Source organism: Artibeus jamaicensis, unplaced genomic scaffold, assembly GCF_021234435.1.
Source record: "Artibeus jamaicensis isolate MK-2021 breed Jamaican fruit bat unplaced genomic scaffold, CSHL_Jam_final contig_482, whole genome shotgun sequence".
Classification (NCBI taxonomy): Eukaryota; Metazoa; Chordata; class Mammalia; order Chiroptera; family Phyllostomidae; genus Artibeus; species Artibeus jamaicensis.
The window spans coordinates 10,679,543-10,698,286 of NW_026521857.1; the positions used below are offsets into that span (position 1 = coordinate 10,679,543).

Below are 18,744 nucleotides of genomic sequence, written 5' to 3' on the forward strand. Positions count from 1 at the left end.
TGACATGTAAAACTAGATTGATAGAAGTCCACATACCAAGGAGGAGACCTGCGCTTGGAGGAGGGGCAAGGGTGGGCATGATGATGAAGCAGTTTGGCTAAACTTCCTTGACATCTAAAGGAGATGTGAAGTGGGTGGTTGGGTTTATAGCTTTGGAGTTCAGAGCAGGGGTCTGAGCGGGGAATACAAACTTGAGGAGATAAAAGTATATAGATGGTAATTGATACTGTGGGTGAGACTGACTAGTCAAAGAGCAGAGAATAAGAAAGAAAGAAGGCCTATGGGCCAGGGTCCCTGAACCACACCATTTTGTGGCCAGGTAGAGGGTATGAACTCATAAAGGCCACTGAGAATAAGGAACGGAAAGTGTAAGAAAACCAGGAGAGTGTGTTTAGATAAAAGTCAAGGGAAGGAAGGTCGTGTTAGGGAGGAGAGACCAACTGCAGCTAGAACATGAGGAAAGCCAAATGTCTACTGGACTGAGAGACATGAAGGTCACCATTGCTCTAATTAGAGTTGTTTCTGTGGAGTGACTGGTGTGGAAGGTAGATTGAGAGATGAGGCTTTTGCTTTGGGTCTGTTGTGCAAATTCATGGGACAGTTTTTTGGGGGGTCATATGTGGTTGGAGGACACTGCTGGCATTTAGTGAGGGAGCCCAGTGTGCTGGGATCTGGCAATGCACACAGGTCAGCATGAGGAGTTGTGCTGGGTGAAGTGTGGTCCTCATAGGTCTCAGCCGACCTTTACGCACGGTTCAAAGCAAAACCTCTTTCAAGTATTTGAGCTGGAACCTGACTTTGCTTTACATATAGGTGCAAAGTATTTGTGCTTAGGATTTTCCAGGAATAAAAGTAATTTGTAAGAAGGAGGAAGATTATACATTGCTTTATGTGGATCTTGACTAAGTTTTTTCACAGTTTGGGAAACTCATGTCATCAGTGGTCGTACCCACTTGTGGAGCCTGGGGTGTCAGTGAAAATGCTGCCCATCAGTGTTTGTAGCTGTTGTGTTCATGGTGATCCTGTGCACAGATGCAAGCATTTTGTCTACTTCTTTATATGTTTTAGAAGCTGTGAACAAATCTTTAAATTAAATAATCTAAATTAATGGAAAGTATCTACCTCTTCTTTTCCTTCTACCACTTTATACTTAGGATATTATAGTGATTTTCTTTTGAAAATTACTGTGCAGGTAGGTTATACTACTTAGATTTTAATTTCAGGATAGACAGATATGATCTAACCAATGAAACCTTGGCTGGATCTTGAAGAGCCTTGGACACCGTTGGAAGGAGCTGTGTATCTTGTAGTCTGTTGTTCCTGAAAGCATGATTCTCAGTCCTCCTAGTCAGAACCCCTGGGAGACATGTGCAACCCAGGTTCCTGGGCCCCACTCCAGAACTACTGACTCTTTGTGGAAGACTCTGGAATCTGTATTATAATAATTTTCCCCTTCACACATAGACATGATTCTTATTCCACTATCATTTGAGAACCCACTCTAGTAGACAGGAGCAGTCATTTAAGAATTTAACAAAAAAGAGGAACAGAAGCAGATTTTTGGATTACAAATACTACTCCAATGGGACTGAAGTAGTTGGTTGACGGATTTGGGGACTGTTGGCCGTGAACAAGTGAGCTTTGTATTGTAATGACTAGATGAAAAATATCGATGGAACAAAGTGGTTTATATGAAGGAGAGGCGTTATTAAAAAGTAAAATGATACTGCATCTGAGGAATAAAAGAATAAAAGAGGGGTAACCAGTGATTAGAAATGCTTTCCGTCTGGGTAGATGGCGGGACCTTTGATGAAGCTGAGGAATTCAGGAGGGTGGGTCGCTAGGCTGTGCGTTCTGGTTTAGGCACGCTGACACTTAGTTTCCTGCCTCACCTGCAAGGGGAGCGTTGAGACTGTACAGATGTGATCCGTGTAGGAGGGCAGTCGGAACGAGGGGATCATTCATACACAGGTGGTAGCTGAGGCCGATCCTTGGTATTGTCTCCTGGGGAGAGTATGGAACTTTCATTAAGGTATGTATACATGGGCTCGTTTTTCTCAGTTTGTAAACAAATCTTATTCCTATTCAGGACTCCTTCCAGGCATGGTGGTCTCAGTTATTGATGACAGAATGACTTGAAAAAATCAGATTAAGGGAATGTAATTGCATCATTACCGAATAACCTTAATTGGGGGGTAGCCTGGGAAACCCATAAGCCTTCTGATACGCAGCATGCCTCTTGGTTAGCTCTGCAGTCCAGCCTTGGGAACAAGGGTTTTCCTGAAGGAAACGAATTCCGTGGTTCATGGCATGGTAAGGAAGGTCGCACTGAAAACAGCCGCCAGTCTGCAAAATCAGTGCACTTTATAGAAAACGCATCCATGGGTCATTAAGACCCCCAAGGTAGGCGATTTTTTTTTGATCACTAAGGCCCCCAAGCTAGGTGATTTTTTTTTTACTTTTGCATTTTTTCCCCTCGGAAATATATACACTCTAGCCTTTGAAATGATCATAATTTGGGTTGAGGAACCTTCAGTAAGGAGATTCTAGCTTTGTTATCAGTCACTTCCCAGGGAATTCCTTCCTTTTCACTCATTCACATTTGAACTTAAAGATAAGATGTAACGTTAAACAAATAGACTAATGTCTTTGTTAACTGTTGACCTTTGCATGTAAAAAATCACAGCTCCTTTCTGTTGGGTTCTCCTTTCTCTGTCATTATGAGATACGTGGGTGTAAAGCCATTCCTTAAGTAAAACCTGCATATTTCTCTCCAGCTTCTGATAGTTTAATAATAAGTTGGGCAAATACTTTAAAAAGTGTGTCTTAGTCAACACTGAATTTCTTAAAGCCCAAAATCTCTGGCCCTTATTGCATGAAGCTTTCTCTGCTGGTGAGTTCCACTCTACAGTTTCAAGTTGCAAAGCCCTCGGTCTGGAGACTGACTTCACAGAGGAGAGGAGCGATAGCCTACTTCAGAGCCTTTGGCAGTGCCAGCTGTGGCTAATGTTGGGTCAGCATTTCCATCATCGTCATTCCCAACATCGGAGGGCTTTTAATGAGATTGTTAAATTTCACCACACCCTGGAATGTGAGAGTTGAGCCTGAAGCAAACTTTTTCATTTAAAATAATGCAGCTTCTCTACAAAGCCACTTAGAAGGAAGTAAAGCTAGTGATTATTGGTGTTACAGTACCCAAACTGCTTGGTTTATTTGCTGTTGCAGTGACATTAGTCTTGTAATATAAACCAATCACAACAGGAGTTTGGGAAAAAGACTATGAATGTGAGTGATATTTAATTTCGAAGGGTGTCTGTTTGAACAATTGAAACCAATTTTTCTCTCAATTTTAGCATAATTTTCAAGGCTTGTTTATCTGTCTTCTGGGGAAACAAAATTGCTTGGGGCTCAGGATGATAAATTCAATAGTAACACACAAATGCTTGGGACTTCAGGCAAGCCCCTTTTCCTCAACCTAGGAGCAAAGCAACAGCACATTGATGAAGCCATGGTACAACTCAGGCCTGCCAGAGTTGGGGTTTTTGTTGTTTAATGTATATATTTTTAATGTTTATTTATTGATTATAGAGAGAGGAAAGCAGGAGAGAGAAAAACATTGATCTGTTGTTTCACTTATTTATGCATTCATTGGTTGCTTCTTATATATGCCCTGACTATAGATTGAACCCACAACCTTGGCATATTGTGACAATACTATAACCAACTGAGCTACCCAGCCAGAGCTGAGTTGAGGCTATCTTGATTCAATAATGTGCTTTCATTTCCAGGTAAGCTCAATTCTGAAGGACCTTGCAAGGAGAGCAGATGCCTTGGGGTCTCTTTCTTTTTTTTTTTTCTTCCAGTAATGATGATGGATTTGTGTGAGTGTACCCCCATGCTCTGACCTCCCTTGTGACTAGTTGGAAGCATATGCGAGATGCTAATTTGAGTTAAGCACAAAATCTATGGCCCTGCAGCAGAAACAGTGTGATTCACATATGGATGAACCCATGACTCTGGCCTCTTTAAGACTCCATGCTTAAATCACTTAAATTACTTAGCCCATGGGTTAATGGAATGAAAGCTAAAGATTACCTTGTGTGGGTCAAGTCCTGCCAGTCTTGGCCTCTCTCTACCATGTTGTTGATAGACATTCATTCTATTTTTCTTCTTTTTACCTTGTATTGACTCATATCCTTAGCTTCTTTTTGTCTTCTTGGTGGACCTTTTCTTCCCCCTTCATAACTTCAAATAATGTAGATTTGGGAAACTATTTGTATAGTTTCTGCTGAGTACTGCACTAGGGATGAGCTCAACCTTTTCACATATATTCATTACAAAATTCAACTGGATGGACTCAAACTTATTGAGTTTGAAATGATACACATGGATATTTGTATACATACACATGGGTAATGTATGTATGCATATGTTAAAGTTAAACTAGGGCATATTTAAATTTTAATGTTTATTTGAGCAAAAATGGATTTGAATCAAGCAGTGTCCCATCTAGCGGACAGAAGGAGCTCTGAGGAGCTGTGCAAAGACTTTCGTGAGTGGAAGGAAGCAGTGACAAGGAAGTTGTACTGGGCAAAAAAGTGGGTTGGTTATTGCAAGGTTACTTTCTCTTAGGAGATGGGAGGGGCCTTTAAGGCAGATGACCTAACGTGTGCTAATCAGGTGACTCCTGACTGACTGTGCATGATTTCTATTCTGGGAGAGGTGAAACTGTGAATTAAATTTCATTTTGGTGACATGGAGTTTAGCATAAGTGACTCCATTTTGGGCCTGTTATTTTTTTTAAGTGTAAATATTTATAATCAGACTCCAGGTATCTCTGCAACTAAATAACATACCCAGTATGCTTTTTAGGGTTTCAGGGTTGCAGAAAAACTTTAATGAATTAGAAAGACATCCCTTCTGACTGTCCCTAGGCCATGTGATTGCCAGCAGGTGAGGGCTTGGTTGTATGTTCATTCGCTCTCTTGTATGATCATGTAGGGCCGGGCTTGCACAGCCCTATGGGGTGGTTCTGAGAATGTCATTAATTGGTAGTAATCCTCTTTGCAATGTGCGAGTTATTTCTATTACTCAAAATGTGACCCCAATTTTAAGAAAAATGTCACAAGCACTCAAGGGGACAACAACGTATCATTACTGTAATACACAATTCTTTCACTACATACAGGAGGTTGTATCTGAATTTTTAAATTATTAGAATAGGCAAATGGTTTGATGAATTATTTGTGTAGATCTGGCCTTAGGATATATATATATATATATATATATATATATATATATATATATATAGTGATGATTTGCAGGCAAGGATTAGTCACATCCCTGAGTACAACCTGTGGTTATTCTTCCCCATACTCAGTAATTTAGAAGATAAGTTTCAAGTATAGACATCTTTTTTTAACCTTCTTCCTCCTCCTCCTCCTCCTCCCCCCTCTCCTCCTCTTCCCCTTCCTTCTCCTCCTCCTTCTGTTTATTTTAGATAGAGACGAATGGAGAAAGAGAAAGAAATATTGGTTTGTTGTTTCACTTATTTATGCATCCTTTGGTTAATTCTTCTATTTGCCCTGACTGGGTATTGAACCTGCAAAGTTGGGACAATGCTCTAACCAACTGAGCTACCTGTCCAGGGCCAACATCTGGTTTTTTACTGAACAGTTAAGTACTATGAAGGTTAGGGACAGGCCCCTTGGATTCCTAAGGTATTATGGTTGTCAATTGGAATCATATGCTTGGATAAGTAAGTATCTTGGTAATTGTTTCATTTTTATGAAATTCATATCCTAGCCTTGTCTCCAAATCCAGAGGCTTAACTATAATTAGATAAAAGGTAAGAAGTAAAGAACCCACTAAATAGGGAAACCAGGAGCACTGCCTTAGGACATTGAACTTATGGACCGCTGTCGTGGGTGTTAAAAAATGGGATTAATAACCCTACTTTCACTGTGCCTGGTCCTTTTCACACTCATTTTCTACCTTTCTCCTGCATGTGACAACATGACCCATAATGCTGATGTAACTGTGCCCTCCTCCACTCTCAAGTACACCGACGTTATAATAGACATAGCCTATTACCTGGGAACGTGCCTGCGAATGCACTGCTGCCCGTGTGAGAGGCCTGAGTTTTACACAGAAACCAGATCATATGAAGGGAGATGCAAACTGTCCAAATGAAATGTTTTTAAGAACCGACTTAAGTCCTTGTAAACAGAACGAACAATTTCACTACCTTGGAGTATATTGTTTCAGAGTATGAAGTTACCTCTGGGGTTCTTTTTCCTTTGGTAATGAGAGGAGAGTCCCTCAGCTCCATGATTTATTTCCTGTTTGGGGGACAGGATGTTGGACGAATGGTAAGGCCCACGTATGCCACTCTCCTAGCTTTGCAAATGGAAACTGCTTATCCAAGGGAGTAGAGTTGCCTCTTGTGGAACCGGAAGAATTTTCTTGGAAACAGAAGGAGATGCTTTAGTGGTGTTTTTATTCATATAATCTTTCTATTCTGTGACCTTGGCTTTTACTCATTTTAAAATTGCCTTTCAGTTTGTCTTCTCTATATGTAAATACCAGGAACCACTGAGCATGTGTTGTCTGTAAGAGGAGTGATTCATAGCAACTTAAATGTCTCCCCTACTCCTCGTGCCCCAAATTCTAAGGCATCTCAAAATGAGTCTTTTAAATGGGATTTAAAATTTTCTTTACTAATTCCTCAAACCCATATTTATTTTTATTGTTCATTTCAAATGCATAATGAAAATAAAACCCGTATTTGATTTGATCATTGATTTAACCCAAGCAGTATTTTTTTCCCACTGATGGGACTATAGGAAATTTTACTTGGGGGTTGCATGCAGAACGGGGTGGACAAAGAAAGATGGTTATTTTAATGATATTCTCATATTTTGGTAATACCTTTTCCCCACACGTACATTCTTTTTCTAAACTTTCTCTCATGAATTTCAAAGCAGACACAATATATCTGCATTCCACAAAGAGATTACACACAAAGAAAGCCAAATTGGCCCAGCTGGTGTAGCTCAGTGGATTGAACGCAGGTTGGTGAACCAAAGGATCGCTGGTTTGGTTCCCAGTCAAGGCACATGCCTGGGTTTTGGGCCAGGTCCCTGGTAGGGGATGCGGGAGAGACAACCGCACAGTGATATTTCTCTCCCTTTCTCCCTCCCTTCCCCTCTCTCTAAAAATAAATAAATAAATAAATAAATAAATAAATAAATAAATAAATAAATAAATAAATAAATAAATTCTTTTTAAAAAAGAAAATGAAAGTGGATTTATTTGAAAGGCAAAAGCTAGAATGAGATGAAGTAGGTAGCTTCATCTCGTGAGGTAGCTTATACACCAACTGCTTGGTAATAATGAAGAAAGAGAATTCATAACAAAGATGGCAGAGGAAGCAGACGCCGTGACACATGAACAGACGTGAGGCTTTCTGCACTTTACATTTCAAAAAAATAATAGGAAACTCCCGGCCTGGGTTCACCTATGTTTACTGGATCAGATCACTGAGCAGTGACTCTCCAAATGTTTTTGTGACGGACCATGCAGTCGAAGTGTGTAGCTTCTGGAGCTGGAATCGGGTCCAATTCAACCTGCTATTTCTGACTTTAGTAAGTGGATGTGTTGTGAATACATATTTTGGATTGGAATTAGAGACCCTAAGAAATATAAGCAACAGCCTTACCTTTGAAGAACTGAGGGAAGGACCGGGGGTATGGAAAAGTTGAGAAAAAGGCAGTGATTATAATGAATAAAACACATATCTTTGATGGGCCTCACCCCCATGCCTGTCGCACCTGGCCATGTCTGGGCACACCATGTCTGGGACACGCAGGACATCGCCGGCAGACGTGGCTCTCTGGGTGCCTGTCCAGCACTTGCACCCTGAGCTGAGGCTGTGCTGCGACCATGATTTGCTGCATGTGCATTACTCATCCATGACAGTTACAAAATCCACACTTGGCTTCTTCCTTCTGCCAGGCGACCACTGCCTACAGTTGTTAGTTGGCTCCTGCTGAGGGAATATAAAATTAAAAATTATTCTAAACTAAACCTAATTAGGGTGGGGCATTTGTTGCCAACTTACTACCCTCATATAATATAACTAAAACCAAATGTAAATGATTTTCAGATGGTCCAAATTAGTTTCCCTTTCTGTCAATTAGCACGGAGCCCCCCAGGACTAGAGAGAGATAGCAGGGCTTCCTAACAGGTGGGTTTTTTTGGAAAGGATTCCTTTCGACTTAGAAAAGGGCATTGGGAAGAATGCCCTTCAAAAATAATTATTTTTGGATTTATGATACCAGTGTGCTACCATTTAATTCCCTTTTTGTTGAGTGCTCAGATTTTTGTGTCTTTTGATTTTTCTTTGTGGAGTTTTATAACTTGGAAAATGACAATACCCATTGCTTAGCACATGGGACAAAAGGAACTCTTTTCCTGTGTGTGTGTGTGTGTGTGTGTGTGTGTGTGTTTTAAATGAGGCATCTAAAACCACTTTTTCCCCATTTTCCACAGGTCCAGGTGACCTAACGATTTATAGGTTCTAGGTCAGATTCTTTCTTCTTGGCTTCACACACAGCTCTTTTCTTTGCATCATTATCCTTCCGATGTGCACGGGGACTCCACACGTAGCAGTGTGTATATGAGTTGTGTATAAATACACAAGCTTTCTGATGTAACAGGAGTCTTTATGCTTTGGCTTGGATGGGTGCGTGAGAAATGATTCTGAATGCACAGCCCCCAAACAGTGAGGACCCCAGTTCTGCCTCTTCTCTCTTTCAATCTGCCTGGTGGTTTCCCCTTAAGCCAAGTGAAATATGAAGAGGGACAGGCTGCAGCCTCGTTATTCGCACTGCCTTTGGCCTCCAGGAAAGTCCTGGAGGTGTGTGGTGAAAGGGGAGCTTGTCAGAACCAAACCTGAAGGCGCTTGTAGGCACTGAATTTGCTCTGAGCAGATTATTAATTTTTTTCCTCCTTGTACATTGTTAAATCTGTAGAAAAGGAACATCAGCTCAGGATCTGTCACTCTGGCTCCAGGCCAGCATGGCAAATTCTGTCATCTTTGCTGCATGGCCAAGCATCTTTATTACATGTTATAATTCTGGTTCTGGGCTTGATCCAGCAGTTCGGATATAACATCAGATGGTTAGGGGTGTGGAAGAGGGAAAGGGCGGTACCCACCACTAGACAAGACTCGGGGAGAAGTGTGAGAGCAGGGTGCATGCTGCAGTTGTCTAGGGCAGGAATTTTTCATGGACGCCACAGACATCTCTGTGCTGCTTAGAGTTTGGATCGTAGTAGCAATTTCTGTTCCTATGGATTGTTGATTTTAGACTGAAGACAAATGCTCTGGCCACTGCATCTCCCAGGAGCTCAGCAATTAGCACAGCCCTGAGAAGAGTGTCACCATCATAGCCGTGCAGGTTTTGTCCCACTGCCTTTTTCCTGGGGCCCATTGGTGACACTTGGCCTCCATCAGTCTGGGGGAATGGGAAGCTGAACCCCTGAACTGTTCTGTCTGCGCTGGTTTAGGACAAACCATTTCTGGGTTAACTCTTCTTTCTTCAAAAAATTTTAGAGGGGGAGGCAGCAGTGGGAATAGATAATAGTTTTAAAAAATAGGAGGAAAATTGATTGCATTTATTTCTTGAGTAGAGAGCCTTGACCTTATCTTTTGCAATAGTCTCTCCTTCCCCGCTCTTAGGGGTTTTGTGGATGAAGCCTTGGCTTTGGTTTGTCAGTGAAGGACTTTTTGAAGCTGCAGAGTGCATTCAGTAGCTTTGCAGGAAGCAGTGACACAAGGTCCCAGCCGCTCTCCCAGCCTTCCACTTATTGTTTAGGGATTGTCTGAAAACAGGCTGGGATGAGGAGGAAGAGAGACTATGAGGGTTTTTCTCTCTCTCTCTTTTTTTTTCCAGTTTGGCTACTCAATGAAAGCAGGCACTTTATTTAGAAGTGAATAGGAGGGAAATGCAGCTTAGGGTTGACACCCTTCTGGTGCTTATCCATAAATATGAAATGGTGTTAGAACACCAGACACCAGGGAGCTTTCTGATTGGCTGTTGGTGATGTCATCTTGTCATTAATACTGTGCTCAGAAAATAAACTGATCTGCCTGTTTTTTTTCCTTTAAATAAAGCTGAAATGTATAAAATCCACTTTGTAATCTAAAATAAGGTACTTCAGTTGGAGCATTTTGAAAGAATTTTTATATTTCTCAGGTGTTCAGAATCATTTGGGCCTTCACTTAGGCGCTTCAGTAATCAACCACAAGTATTCAGCATGTCTTGTCTTATTGCTTAAAAAAGTAAGGAAGACCCTTTTCAACACCCGGGCCTCCGTTAAGTCCTGATGCCGTCAGTGGGGATTGCTGCCTGTCAGCCTTCCCCTGCCCGGTGCGCTTGGAGCCTGGTTATGGGGAGATGGGAATGGGTAATGAAAAGCACTTTCTTCTTTTCTTAAACCGTAAATTTATTTCTTTGCCTCTGATAAGTCCAAAGTAGGGAGTCTGATAACTCCCTGCTCCGAAGAGTACATCTAAACTGGCCTGCTTTCCACTTAATCCATGCTCATCTAATCTCATGATTATGTTTCCGCAGGAGGATCACACTTGTGGCATGTCTAGGCTGTGGGGTACATGTGTGTGTGCATGTGTGCGTGTGTGTGTGTGAGGGGAGAGAGAGGCAATCACATGCTTGCTACACGGGATTTGAAATTCTTAGGACAAAGCTGCTGCCCAGCAACTCTGCTCCCCACATTGATTTGTGGCCCCTGGAGGTCTGTGAAGGCTCAACAAGCCGCCCTCCCTACCGGTTCACTCTGATTGCAGGTGGGGTACTGAGTTTCAATTAATCATTGGGAAGCATTTTACATAAATATAGCTTCATGTATTTTCTTTTTTAAATGAAACCTGGAACTGTCCTTTCAGGGAAGCCATCATGAGAAATATTGGCTAGAACAATCTTGCCCTTTCTTACACTATGTAACATGCCTTGTGCATAACTAATAATGCGCTCCTTTGTTTGCCAGTGTGCTCTGTGCAATGGACAGAGTGGAATATCCTAAAATCGTGAGGGAATGTTATGTAAATTCACCCCCCTTTTGTAGTAGCTGTTTCTCTGAGTGCACGTGCACCTGAGAGTTTACTCCATCACTGATGAGATGGCTGTCCGAGGTTATTTTCTGCATCCCGTGGACATATTATTTGGATTATCGAACTGCCTAACAAGCAGGTGTAACTGATTTCTGCCATGCAACTCTCTTGTTACCGGGAGACAACGAATTACTTTTCAAAGTTTCCCTTGTTTTCAACAAGGTTAGAAACCATAGATTTAGCAGCCTTCAGGGGGTCAGAGAGAAAAGAGAAAGACAATGAGTCCCATTCATTCTTAAGAGCTCTAATGAGTCATAGAGATAGTCTATTTTCCAGGTTAGAGCTCTGTCTCTGACAGGCTTTAATTATCTGTGAGCTGAAACAAGAAGTGATATAAACATGCAAAAGTCTTTCAGGAATAGGTTTTTAAAGGAGATGAATCACCCAACTTGGTCTCCTGTTAAGCCCTTTTGCAAGAGGCCTGCTCCCTCTACTCCTCTGCTCCGTTGCCACTTGATCACGTGACAGCTGTTTGCAGACTAAAGGAAAGAAACAATCATTCACTAGCAGGAAACTTAATCCTGGGCAGGTGCAGTTTGAGTAACGACTCTGGGCCTGAAGGTCAGCTTGGTTGCTAAGACCTAAGCTTTTGCAGATGGTCTGAGTGGGAGGAGCAGGCTCCAGTAACCCTTCTCCCATCTGCAGCCCTGCAGCCTCCAGACTGTCCTCTCTTCCCTGTTGTGCTACCATTTCTTCAGATTCTGCTGAACTTTTGAACTCCAGTACAGTGCAGTATTAGGATGTTTGTTTATAGGTTTCAGATAAAACAGTAGCGGATTTTAAGGAAACAGTAGACAGATCCATTTTCCTTTTCCTCCAGTGATGTTAGCAGTCTAATTAGAAGTCAGTGTTTTAGCAGCTTCCTCTGTATGTGCCTTGGGTTCTTTTTTTTCTAAAATACACTTGTGGATACGAACAAAAGCCGGATGTTTCACTAGAGCTTCTGAACAAGTGCTCAGCATTAGATATGTCTGGAGTTTACAGACCACACTTTCCTCTGCGCAGACCAAATGAGGGAGATTGCGTCCGCTGTTATGATTCCTTATTTTCATCATAAGCATTGTTAGTTTCACTCTATAAAAACCGTCCCTCTGCCATTTTGTTTAACATCCAAGACAAATGACCTTTTTTTTTTCTATTTATATTGCTTAAAACAAATCGAGATTCCAGGTGCACAAGCCCGTCACACCCAGGGACTTGGGTACTTGAAAAACCATCACAATAGTTCAGTAAAAGGCAATGCAGTTATCCTTTGGTCAGGGGTGGAAGGAAAACCAGAAAATCCAAGCAGTAGTTAAGCATGTAAGGTATCAAATATATAAATGTGTAGAGATAAAAGTAACATTTTTCTCAGTTGCAACCTATTTTAATGAAAGCTGATTTGGTGGACAACACGGACTATTTGCTAAACTAATTCACTTCTCTGAATAGCTCCCTTATTTCTTGTGGCTTGGCAACTGAAACTTAGAAATCCACAATTATACTGTATAGATGAGCCTTGTTCTATATTTAGTATATAATCTCCCCTCAGGGGCTACATATGGCCATGAGTACCCACTTAAGAGCTAAAAATGTAAGTTGCCTCCCACTTTGTCCTGAATTGGAATCATATACACTGCTCTTTGCTTTAAAAAATCTTCCTTTAAGGAAAGAGTTCAAGATCAAGTTGTTAGTGAACAGTCCTTTAAATGAAGCAAGTGTCACTTAGCCCTTGGAAGAAGCTAAGTAAATGCAGTCATGTGTCCATTAACGACAGGGATGTGTTCTGAGAAGATGTGTTGTCAGGCAATTTCGTCCTTGTATGAACGCTCAGAGGCCATGAGAAGCCAAACTGGAGACTAAATCAAGCATAAGAGAAATGGTGCAATCAAGAGATTTAAGATGTATGAGGCTGGCAAAACTAACGTAGCATCCTGTTTTACAGCAAACTTATTTTTATAAGTAGAAAGAGTACACTCTAAAATAATGACAAGAAGTATGGTATCATAAATACATGAGCCAGTAACGTAGACATTTGTTATCATTATCACGTAGTACACACTGTACATAATCGTTTGTACTATATTTTCATACGGCTGGCAGCACAGTAGGGTTTTCTACCAGCATCAACACAAATGCATGAAAAATGGGTCACCACAGCTCTGACACCACTAGGTGATAGGAGTTTTTCACCTCCTTATTATCTTAGGGAACAACCGTTGTACCGTGGTCAATCATTCACTGCAAAGTTGCTTTGTAGCACATGACCAAACCTGTTGAACAAATAAATGTAGGGATGATGTGCTTGGAAGAATTCACACCTCTCATTGCCTAATCAGAAAGTAACATAATGAGCCTGAAAGCTCTAGACTCATCCTAGAAGTAAACCCTTCTCACGACCTGGGCATAGAACATCTAGAAGCCATGACTGATGGGCAAGGTTACTAGAACTGGTAAAAATGAAGTGTGGAAAGCTCCAATGATTTCCACACATGGCTGTTTATCAGAGTTACCTTGTGAGCTCTTATAAGAGCAGTCCTACCAATTTTTGCACCTGACCTCCAGAATCTGTCATGCACAGCTAGGGGACCCTGCCTTTCTGGGCTCAGAATGGACCCACTGGCAGAGGTGACTCAGGAAGAGCACACACCAGAGACAGCATGACTCCATCAGCACGCAGCGCAGGAGTGACATTCTGTTGGTTTGTTTTTAAACTGATTCAGCAAACATGTATTGAGCATAATAACACATTGTGACACATATTGTCTTAGACATACACAAAGCAACTCATTTCTGCTGAGGGGTTCACAGACTTTCCTGGAACACAATCACAGTGTCACTTGTCTCATGTGTCATGGCCTCTGAGCGCTGTTACTGTCGGAGCCTAGAGGAGTTACAAGTCACAGCTGGATTTGAGGGAGGCTTCAGCAGAGGTGATGTTTAAACTGGCATTCTCAAAGATGGTAGGGTTGTGCCAGGAGTCAGGAGTCTTCTTTAGAGATGAGGAAGATGACAGATGAAAGAGCCAGTGTGAGGTCCAGGGAGTAAGAAAGACCATGGAGTGTTCACGAAAGGTAGAGAAGGCAAAGGGTGACTGGAGCCAAGAGTTACGCCTGTGTCCATACAGGAGCCCCCCCCCATATCCATGGGGGATACACTCCAAGGACCCTAGCAAAGGCCCAAAACAGTGGGTAGTACCAATCCCTGAATATAGTACATTTTTTCCCTACACACATGTACGATAAAGTTTAATTTGTAAATTAGGCACAGTAAGAGATTAACAATAACAATAAAACAGAACAATTATAACAATATACTGGAATAAAAGTTATGTGAGTGTGGTCTTTATCTCTCTTAAAATATTGTGTTATACTCACCTACTCACCTTTCCACTTAAAGGAAGCAATTGATGGCTTCTCTTTGCATATCCAGATTGCCAGCATCGCTAGAAACCTTTGGGGCCATTAAGTAAAACAAGGCATAGTCGAACACAAGCACAGTGATACTGTGACAGTCAGTGTGATAACCAAGCCAGCTACTCAGTGAATAACTACCAGGGAATGTCTACAGTGTGGAGATGCCGGACAAAGGGGTGATTCACGTACCAGCTGGGGGGATTAAGAAGCATGAGATTTCAAAATGATACTGGGAAGGGAACACAGTTTTTTAAAACTTTATTTATTTAATTTTAGAGGGCTAGGGAAGGAGAAAGAGAGGAAAGCATCAATGTGTGGTTGCCTCTTGTGCGTCTTTCACTGGGGACCTGGCCTGCAACCCAAGCATGTGCCCTGGCTAGGAATTAAACCCGTGACTCTGGTTCACAGGCCAGTGCTCAATCCATTGAGCCACAGCAGCCAGGGCGAAAGGAGCACAGTTTAAAGTTTATGAACTATTTCTTGAATTTTTCTTTAATATGTCAGACCATGGGTAAGTGAAACCATGACAAGCAGAACTATAGTTGGGGTTGAGGGAAGGCTACTGTGCCTTTGCTAGACTTAGGTGTTCTGGATTTTACACTGTGAACAATACATTTCTTCCCATAAGGAGAGGGAGAAGTCTTATAAGTTTTGTGTCCAACACAATGTAAGCCCTCTGAGGGAGGGTAAATTTATCATCCAAGGGTATTCTCACTCCTTGCATATGTAGTAGGCACTAATAATCGTTAATTAAAAGGTGTTTAATATTTTCCTTATTAAGCAGAATAATTAGTTTCTCTGATATTTGTCTGCCTTATTTTCTCCTTTTAATAAAAACAAACAAACAAAAAACTAAGGGTGATCTGCTAGCTCTCTCTTTTTGTCCCTTGATAATTCCCTTTCATTCTTTTCATATCTCACCGTGGGAAGACTTTCTCCCCGGACCCCCAGCTTCCTCTGATAACATCAAAGTGAACAGAGCCCATAGAACCAAGAAAACGTAAAACTAGTCTCTTTTTTCTTCACACGGCTTCCAAGATGGAGTCACAAAGATATGGGAATGGAAGGATGTTAAACACTCCTGATCCCTGCCCACTCCATCTTTATCACTGAAAGGCCTTTGCAAACTACATAAGAGGCTAAATGGCCCATATCCACAGTCTAGGTGCTGTTTCTAAGAGCTTTCTTTGTGCTTATTTTTACTGCTGGTTTGTTTGCCTCCCTGCAGAATATTCATGAGACAGAAGAGGGATGTGTTTTTCTTTTTTTTCCCCCTTCTTTAAGGATGCCAAATCCAGGTGGGGAGTAATGATCTTGATGAATTCTAGCACTTGTCAATTTGAAAATGTTCATGGAAAACAAATGAAAGGGAGGATATATATATTTATATGCTATTATTCAATGATTTGGAGATGCAGATGTTTCTTATTCCACTTTTGAAGGCAGAGATTGGAAATGAATAATAGACAACCTTTCAACATAAAACATTATCAAGCTTGAGGGAATTTTATTGTTTGGGTTTTCAAAAAATATTTGATTGTTTTTCTAGTTTGCCTTTGTCTTTGATCACTCATTCTTCTACCAAAAAATTGATCATATTATTTCTTTCCTCTTTCCCCTAAGCTTTTATGGTATGATGGGAATTACTTCTGTTCTTTTTTTCCCTTTTCCCTTATTAATTGTGTTGGTTTCAAGTATCCAGGCCTAGAGAGTGGAAATATATGAGTCAGTTGTAAATCTGCTTTTGTGTGTTTCCTTCAAATGTTTCAGTTGCCTTTTAAAATTTGTTCTTAGTAAAGAATTTTAACGGTAAGCTCAAATAGAATAAACCCTGTTAATCTCAAATGTTGGGCTAAAGTTTATTTTTGCCTGCTCAGCCTTCATCGACGTTGCGGTGGTGTGTTGAAAAATTCTAGAGTATAAACTTTACAAATGTCCTCAGTGCTTCAGAAGTCTCCATTTCCACGGTAGCGCTTGATATGGAAATTATATCTGATTCTCTCGTGTTCATTAAAATGTGAGCCTAAGGCTCCACCGACGATTTGTTAGCTTCCCATAGGTTGAAAGTAATAAAATTGCTTTGCTTTAAAAAATCTAATTCAGTGACTCCACTATTCAGATGAGCTTTCTCTTCATTCTTCTCCGAAGTAGGTAATGAGGAGAGTATTTTTTAAAATACCTCTGAGAAAATGAGGGTGGTCCAGCCACGTGAGGGAGAGGAGAATATGGGTTATGTTGGAAGGTGAGTGGGACTGTTTGCATTGCCTTGACCTTCAAAAACCTGCGGCTTCAAAGTCGTGGTAAGTCCTTTCTCTCTTAGTTCCCACTCAGCTCTGTCCCATGTTTCCATAAAGGATATGCATTTTTTCCCTAAAATTTAAAGTTTCCATCATCTCAAAAAGGCAGACTTTTTTTTAATGGGTGGGAAAAAGAGTTTAAAAATACATTCACACATAGCTGACAAGTGGAAGCAACCCAAGTGTCCCACTGACAAAATGTGGCACACAGTGAGGTCTGTCCAGAATGTGTCCAGCAGCGAAAATGGAAAATGGAGACATTTACTGAAGAAGATACAATACACAAGAGATGTTGTACATAGGACAATGGTGCCTCAGTCCCCTTCAAAGTAGGCACCTTGGGACCTCACACAGTTCTCCTAGTCAGCATCAGCTGCCCCATCGTATTTTCCTAAATCTCACCAATGGTCTAAAATCACTTTGCTTTCAAAGGTGATTTTAGTTTAGGAAAAAGCCAGAGGTCGCAGGGTCCCAAATCTGGGCTGTAGGGGGGCTGAGTCACCTGGGTGGCTATAAAACTCTGCATAAAACATAATACATGAGTGGGTGTCTTGTCATGATGAAGCTGCCCATCACCATGGCTGCGGCCTTCTGAATCATTGGGATAGTTTCTGTAGAGGAATGTTCAAGCTTCATGCAAAATTTGATGCAGATTCATTGCTCTACTCGTTCAGTCATTTTGAATGTGGTGGCCACACAGCACACATGCTCCCTCAATGGCATCTACCAACCCCACTGCTTAGTACAGTGAAGTTGTCATTGTTGACACATGTGCATTCCAGTCTACTCTCTGGCTGCCAGGTTACATGGATGTGCTGCCAGTTGTTCTTACTATGTTAGTAATAGCTGTGCTTTTTCCAGACAGACCTTACTGTATATATATAGTGGAATATTATTGAGCTTTGAAGTAGGGAAATTCTGACACATGCTCCCACATGGATGAACCCTGAGGGGGTTATGCTAAGTGAAATAAGCCAGTCACAAAGGAACACCTATTCTATAATTCCACTTACATGTCCTGTCTGGAGTAGTCCAACTCCTACACAGAGATAGTATGGTGGTTGTCAGGGGCTGGCGTAGGGGAATGGGGAAGTTAATCTTAAGTGGGCACAGGTTCAATTTTGTAAAGTGAAAGAATTCTGTGATTGGGTGGTGGTGATGAGGGTGCACAGGTGCAAATGAACGCAGTGCCACTGAACCAACACTTAAAAGTGATTGAAATGGTAAGCTTCAGGTCATATACTTTACCACAGTAAAACATTTTCAAATGACAGCAAGAGTGAACGACTACTGTTTTAAAAATTTCTGAGTTATAATAATGTAAGGAAAAATGTCATTTTTGCTAATTTTCAATGCTTACACATGTAATATAAATTGCAAATGTTTAATATTGCAACTCCTTCAAAAATACAAAGATGTACAAAATCCTTGCTAAATAAAGTTATTTTGTTTAATGTAAAAACAAAACAAACCCGAGTCCAATTAGATTTTTAATTTGTAGTATTTGTGTGTCTTCTGTACGGATAGTTTTCTCATTTGGATTCCTGACATAATATAAATAAATTTGCTATTATTGTTGTCTTCTGGGTTTTATTTTCTTTCACATTTCAAATTCCTGGAACACTTGAAATTACACGCACATTCAGAAAAGAAGGATTGAACTAAATTAATACTACTTAAAATTAATATGCATTTGTAGCACCTGAGGTTTTTAAAAAAATTTTATTTATTTATCTTTAGAAGGGAAGGGCAGGGAAGGAGAGAAGGAGAGAAATATCAATGTCTGGTTGCTTCTGCTGCATCCCCTGCTGGGAACTGGCCCCTGCTGGGAACTGGTCTGCAACTGAGGCATGTGCCCTGA

The 18,744-nt window shown here is 41.1% G+C and overlaps 1 long non-coding RNA gene across 1 annotated transcript in view; it reads left to right on the top strand.

Moving 5' to 3' along the window:
* The window catches only part of LOC128627898 (uncharacterized), a 337,323-nt gene that overhangs the window by 139,542 nt on the left and 179,037 nt on the right, over positions 1-18,744 (top strand). The window lies entirely within an intron of this gene.